Source organism: Sardina pilchardus, chromosome 4, assembly GCF_963854185.1.
Source record: "Sardina pilchardus chromosome 4, fSarPil1.1, whole genome shotgun sequence".
Lineage (NCBI taxonomy): Eukaryota > Metazoa > Chordata > Actinopteri > Clupeiformes > Clupeidae > Sardina > Sardina pilchardus.
In genome coordinates this window covers 39752149-39759648 of record NC_084997.1, presented here as the reverse complement: position 1 = coordinate 39759648, position 7500 = coordinate 39752149, and the positions used below count along the sequence as shown (strand labels likewise).

Here is a 7500-nt window from a genome sequence, read left to right as displayed (position 1 = left end):
ATGCAAACCTTTGAGGCCTTTTTGGATGAGGTGGAAAAGTGGAAGGGCGCTCAGGGCCATGGGCCGCAGGCTGTTGTGTCACCCCAGGACAGTATATCCGTTGTGGCAGCACATACCAGCAAGGAAGAGCCTACGCGTTCTGGTGCCAGTGTTGCCTCTAAATCATCGTCAGTGTCTTCTGCACGTTTAAGAGCTGAAGCTGAGAAGGCAGCCATACTGCAACGTGCTGAAGGACTGAAGAAAAAACACGCCTTGGAAATGGAGAGAATTGAAGTGCAGAAGGCAATGGAAAGAGTTGAGTTGGAAACCGAGCTGGCTGCAGCTAGTGCAAAAGTGCGGGTATTGCAGAGCATTGACGTTGAATCGACGGACTCTAAACTCATATCGACGCAACTTTCAGAATCGCCAGGAGATGGCATGAATGAGTATCTGCAGAGCAATTATGACATAATCAAGGAACATCATCATATAGAACCCTCTCCAGTGGAATATGCCAGAATTGCTACAATTCCCAAAACACCATTGCAAACTGTTTTAACACAGGATACAAGGCCGCGGAGGTCACAAAGGCCTGTTCAGACTTTACAATTGAATCGGAACAGTCAAGCAGCTGCAGGTTCTTCCTTTCCACATGCGCACGTAAGCTCAGATCCCAACAACCTGGATGCTGTCGCTGACCTAATTGCGCAGCAACAGAAAATGACTTCACTTCCAACTAGACACATACCCACGTTTAACGGTGAACCGCTGAACTTCAGACCATTCATGCAGGCATTTGAACACCGTATTGAGAAAAACACCAGCAGTAGCCAAGACAGGCTGTATTACCTTGAACAATACACCTCTGGCCAATCTAAGGAGTTGGTCAGAAGTTGCCTTCATATGGATGCAGAAAGAGGGTATGCAGAGGCAAAGCGTCTATTGGAGCTTCATTTTGGAGATGAATTTAAAATTACTAATGCCTATATGGAAAAAGCTTTGAATTGGAACAATATCCCATCAGACAATGGAGAAGCTCTGCACAGTTATGCTCTCTTTCTTCGTGGATGTTGTAATGTAATGAGTACCTTCAGGTACATGGAGGAAATGAACCTTCCATTAAACCTGAGACTTCTAATCTCCAAGGTACCTTACAAAGTAAAAGAAAAATGGAGATCACATGCCTTTGACATCAGGGAACGAACTGGAGCAAGGGCCACATTTGCTAATCTTGTCCTCTTCCTGGAAAGGCAGGCCAGGATTCTACAGGACCCAGTCTTTGGTAACCTCCAAGACAGCTCCTCAAGCAGAAGGTCACCAAAAGCAGATGCTAATAGTAGCAAGCCAGTGAGTTCCATACAGAAGAGCAGAGGGAGCAGTTTCGCCACAACCGTTGCAGTTGTGCCAAAGAACAGCACAGAGAGCACAATGCAAGTGTCCAATGTGCCCAAAAACAGTTCATCAAACCTCTGTCCTGTCTGTAATGGTGAGCATGAGACTGCGTCATGTCAAGAGCTGATGAAGAAGACTCATAATGCACGTGTTGAGCTGCTGAAGATGAAAGGTGTCTGCTTTGGTTGTCTTGTTAAAGGACACATGAGTCGGACATGCAAAAACAGACAAACCTGCTCAGTTTGTTCAAAATTACATCCCACTATCTTGCACATACCTCAAAATGAAATGAGGGGGCAGTGTGATGCAGGTCCTTCAGACAAAAAGGCAGTGAGTAGCGGGTTGGTTTCACTGAAAACAGAGACACTTGACTGCAGTGATAAGCACTGTACACTTGCAATAATACCAGTTCAAGTCAAATTAAGCAATTCAAATCATGTAGTCCAGACATACGCTTTCCTTGACCCAGGGAGTTCCGCAACTTTTTGCACAGAACAACTTAGGAGGAACCTGAATGCTAATGGCAAGCATCAACAAATACTTCTGCGCACTATGGGACAAAGGAAACCTGTTAACAGCCTGGTAGTCAAGGGCCTGGAAGTGTGTAGCCTGGAAGGAAAGGAATTCATTAAATTACCTGAAGTTTACACTCAGCAGGAAATTCCAGTCAGCAAGGAACATATCCCCGGACAAGAAGATGTTAGAAAATGGCCTTACCTTCAAGATGTTGATATTCCCAAAATTGATGCTGGAATTGACCTCCTCATTGGAATAAACGCACCCAAATTGATGGAACCTTGGAGAATCATCAATAGCCAGGGTAATGGACCCTTTGCTGTGAAAACACTGCTAGGTTGGGTGGTGAATGGACTTCTCCACGCTGAGGATGAATGCATCAACAAGAAAGGTCAGAAATATGTTCATGCACATCGGATTTCTGTTGATAACCTGAGTGAACTTTTGATTCAGCAATACAACCATGATTTCCCAGAAAAGTGTTTTGAAGAAAAGAAACAAATGTCGGTTGAAGACCACAAATTCATGCAAATAATGGACAACTCTGTTGAAATAGTGGCTGGACACTATCAATTGCCTTTGCCATTCAAGAAAGACAATCCAATGATGCCAAACAACCGTCAGATGGCGGAACAACGGGTATTGTCTTTAAAAAGAAAGCTTCAAAGAAACAATGACTTTCACAAAGAGTATAGGGCATTTATGGAAATGGTCCTATCAAGTGGACATGCTGAACTAGTACCCCAAGACCAGTTGATACAGGAAAATGGAAAAGTGTGGTACATTCCACACCATGGTGTGTTCCACCCAAAGAAGAGGAGCTTGCGTGTGGTATTTGACTGCTCTGCAGCTTATCAAGGGGCCTCACTGAACACTGAACTCATTCAAGGTCCCAATCTTACAAACACCTTAAAGGGATAATCCGGAGTGAAATGCACTTTAGATCAATTTTTCGGACTATTGGGAGTACATACGTTGAGTTGACACCAAAATCATGTCATTCGGATGTATTTTGAGAAAGTTCGAGCTCACCGTTTTTAGCCAAAACTCGTTAGCCTGGAGGTGACTCGGGCATGTCATTTCGCCGCTACAAAACGCTATTTTTATACCTCTTCTACTGTCCCAAACAACACTACACTTACGTGGTAGTGAGTAGAGGGTCCCTAAAGCCAAACCGAAGTATCCCCACGTCTTTATGTGGTCGGATAGAGAGTCCAGAATTAATTTAATCGAGTCAGTACCTTTCCGGAAATGTCGTTGCTGCAGCTAGCAACGTTTTCACAACACTTTACTAACATTTCCGGAAAGGTACGGACTCGATTAAATTCATTCTGGACTCTCTATCCGACCACATAAAGACGTGCGGATACTTCGGTTTGGCTTTAGGGAACCTCTACTCACTACCACGTAAGTGTAGTGTTGTTTGGAACAGTAGAAGAGGTATAAAAATAGCGTTTTGTAGCGGCGAAAGGACACGCCCCGGTCACTTCCAGGCTAACGAGTTTTGGCTAAAAACGGTGAGCGCGAACTTTCTCAAAATACATCCGAATGACATGATTTTGGTGTCAACTCAACGTATGTACTCCCAATAGTCCGAAAAATTGATCTAAAGTGCATTTCACTCCGGATTATCCCTTTAATTGGGGTCTTAGTTCGCTTTCGTTTTGGCAACACTGCCATCATGGCTGATGTGGAGAAGATGTACCATCAAGTAAAGGTCCCATCACATCATGTGAACTTCCTGCGCTTCCTTTGGTGGCCAGATGGGGACATCATTCAGCCACTGAAAGAATACAGGATGATCGTACATCTCTTTGGAGCAACATCATCAGCTAGCTGTGCAAGCTATGCTTTGAAGAGGACAGCTGAGGATAACAAAGGGTGCTTCTCAGCTGATGCAACTAGCACAGTCAAGAACAACTTCTATGTGGATGATTTATTGAAAGCTGTTGACACAGAGGGCCATGCTATTGGACTTTGTAATGAGCTGAAGTCACTCTGTGCAACTAGAGGCTTTAAGTTGACCAAATGGATTAGTAACAACAGAGCTGTCTTGGTCTCCATTCCAGAGGCTGAGAGGGCCAAGGACGTAAAGAATCTTGATCTTGACATAGAAGATTTGCCAGTTGAAAGAGCACTGGGTGTGCAGTGGTGTGTTGAGGAAGATGCCTTCACATTCCAAGTGACCATAAAGGAGCGTCCATGCACAAGACGTGGGATTCTGTCCATGGTCAGTTCTATATATGATCCACTTGGATTCCTCGCACCTCTCACCTTCCCGGCAAAGCACATCCTACAAGAGTTATGCAAGCAGAACATTGGGTGGGATGAAGAATTGCCAGAGGTCCATGCCCAAGCTTGGAAGCAATGGTGGCAAGATCTTCCAAAAGTGAGAGAGTTTAAGGTCAATCGATGTCTTGTACCAGACAACTTTGGAGATGTCAAAACAGCACAGATGCACCATTTCAGTGATGCGAGTGACCTTGGGTATGGGACTGTTACCTACCTTAGGCTGACGAGCAGCAACAAGGTCCATGTCACCTTTATAATGGGAAAGGCCCGAGTTGCTCCCTTAAAACTGATGACCACACCACGGATGGAGCTCACTGCTGCAGTTCTGGCCGTACGCATGGACAAGATGCTATCTGAGGAGTTGCATATGGAATTGGAAAAATCTCTGTTTTGGACAGATAGCATGACCGTTTTGAGGTACATCCGGAATGAAAGCAGAAGATTCCTAACCTTTGTGGCAAACCGTGTCAATGTCATTAGAAGTGCGTCAGAGGTCTCTCAATGGAAGTACATAGGCACAAAGCTCAATCCCGCTGATTATGCCTCCCGAGGGCTACATGTCAACACATTCCTGAAAAGAACAACATGGATCAGTGGCCCAGACTTTCTGAAGGAACCATCTCATTGCTGGCCAGAGCTTCCATCTGAACCCATCCTCTCTCCAGATGACCCTGAAATAAGAAAAGGAAATGTTACTGTTAATGTTGCTGTGAAGGAAGACTGTGACGCTACTACTTACCTCATGAATTACTTCTCGTCATGGATGAGGCTCAAGAAAGCTGTGGCATGGTTCCTGAGGTTCAAGTCTCTTCTGCTGGAATTATCTAAGAATGGCAAGAAAGATCTAAACAAACACACAATGACCACAAGAAAAGGAAAACATGAAAAGGCAGGTCCATATGTCTTATCAAGCATTGATATAGAGGATGCTGAAGTCGCAATCTTACAGTTTTGCCAAAGGCAGGGCTTCTCACAAGAAATAGCCTGTTTGCAGAAAGGCATGCAGAATGTGAGCAGAAACAGCGCCATCTACAGGCTAGATCCTCTTCTGGACATTGGCATCTTGAGGGTTGGTGGGCGCCTGAGTAAAATGGCCATGCCCACTGAGCAGAAACACCCTGCTATTCTCCCTAAAGACCATCACGTTTCTAAACTCCTTCTTCAGCACATTCATCATGAAGTTGGACACAGTGGAAGAAATTTCATGCTTTCCAAGCTCAGACAAAAATACTGGATTCCTTGTGCTAACGCACTGGCCAGAAAGGTAGTTTTTGAATGCACCACGTGCAGAAGAATCAAACTGAATACAGGTGAACAGAAAATGGCAGACTTGCCCGTTGACAGGTTGACCCCTGACCTTCCGCCCTTCACGCATGTAGGGGTTGATTACTTTGGGCCAATGGAAGTAAAACGCGGCCGCAGCATTGTAAAACGCTACGGTGTGATTTTCACATGTCTTACCAGTCGTGCTATTCACTTGGAGGTTGCACATTCACTTGATACCGACTCTTGCATCCACGCATTCAGACGTTTCATTGCCAGAAGAGGACCAGTGTCTGAGTTGCGGTCAGACAATGGAACGAACTTTGTTGCAACTGAAAAGGAACTAAAAGAGTCTTTGAAATCTTGGAACATGCAACAAATTGAAAAAAGTTTGCTCCAGAAGGGAGTGAAATGGACATTTAACCCTCCCCATGGTGCCCATTTTGGAGGGATATGGGAGAGGCTGATTCGCATGATCAAAACAACGCTACGGTCAGTCACCAACCAGCAGTATCTGGATGATGAAGGTCTTCAGACAGTAATGTGTGAGGTTGAGGCCATTCTCAATAGCCGCCCACTCACAACTGTATCTGACAACCCGAATGACTTGGAGCCATTAACGCCCAATCATATATTGCAGCTTAAGGTGCAGCCTGTTCTACCTCCAGGATTGTTTGTGAAAGAAGATCTTTACACCAGACGTCGCTGGAGGCAGATCCAATACATTGCTGATTTATTCTGGAAGCGCTGGGTTCGAGAGTATCTCCCTCTTCTGCAAACACGGCAAAGATGGTCTCGTGTCAGACGCAACTTCCGTCCAGGAGACGTCGTACTAGTAGCCGATAGCACGGCACCTAGAGGATCATGGATGCTGGCTAGAGTCACTGACGCCTTCCCTGACTCCAAAGGTTTGGTCCGCAGCGTACGGCTTCAAACCAAAACAAGCCAACTTGAAAGACCTGTCAGCAAGATCTGCTTGCTAGTAGAAGGCCAGCAACCTAAAGCTGAGTGAGAACCGAATGAACTTGCGCACGTGCACACACTCTCATACAGATGCATACACTGAATATTTGCACTCAGTTATTTTTTGTGAATAGTACATACTGAGTTTAAAGAAATAATATTGGGCTCCATTGAAAATTACATTTTTGTTAATTATAGCTTGCTTCCTGCAGTAGCTATAAGGGGCCGGCTATGTAGGAGCCATTTTTGGTTATATTGGTTAAAATATTTGCTATTGGAGCACTGATATATTTAGTTTGATTTAGTGTCTTTTATTTCTAGGTACTTTTATTTTGATAGACGGTCAGGAGGCTTTTGAGGTTAAAGATGGCCGTCTTTCACCTTTGACCTCAGACCTAGAACAAAGGAGAAGCTGTAGATGCACAGGCACACAGTTCTTTACAAGTTTTACATAACTGAATTATTATTGAATCGTTTGCTTTTTATGTTAAGTTTGTGCCTTTTTTCAACCACTCATCTGCTCGGATTACTGGATTCAATTGTTTGTTTCTCAACCACCAACCTGCTTGCTTGCCTGCCTGCCTTCACTCACCTGCTTGTCTACCTGCCTGCCATCATTCTTGCCTGCCGCTCACCTGCCCTGCTTGACATCCATTTCATTCATCAACTACAAAGGTACAACTTGCATTTCTTTTTGGACAACTTGTCAAAGAGGCCAAACACATCTCAGCTGCCATTACAGCAGTGTTAAGGGTATACACAACACCTCCATCTCCAAATGTGCCCACTTCCAATAATGGAAGAGACTGAACAGTATTTAGAGAGTTGTTTTGCTTTCACTTTTGTAAATCCGAGAATCCGGAGTTCTCTAGTGACAAGTGAGAACTGTGTGTGTGTGTGTGTGTGTGTGTGTGTGTGTGTGTGTGTGTGTGTGCAGCCTGTGTACAGTAGGCTACATGGCCCAAACTTCCAACTATGAGCACAACACAGGTGTTACACAGGAGTTTGAGTATGGGTGATAGTGATTGTGTGTGTGTGTGTGTGTGTGTGTGTGTGTGTGTGTGTGTGTGTGTGTGTGTGTGTGTGCGCAGGAGT

At 44.7% G+C, this 7500-nt stretch overlaps 1 protein-coding gene across 1 annotated transcript in view; it reads right to left on the bottom strand.

Moving 5' to 3' along the window:
- Window positions 1-7500, bottom strand: part of esd (esterase D/formylglutathione hydrolase) — an 18934-nt gene that overhangs the window by 10525 nt on the left and 909 nt on the right. The gene's annotated exons all lie outside the window — the stretch shown is intronic.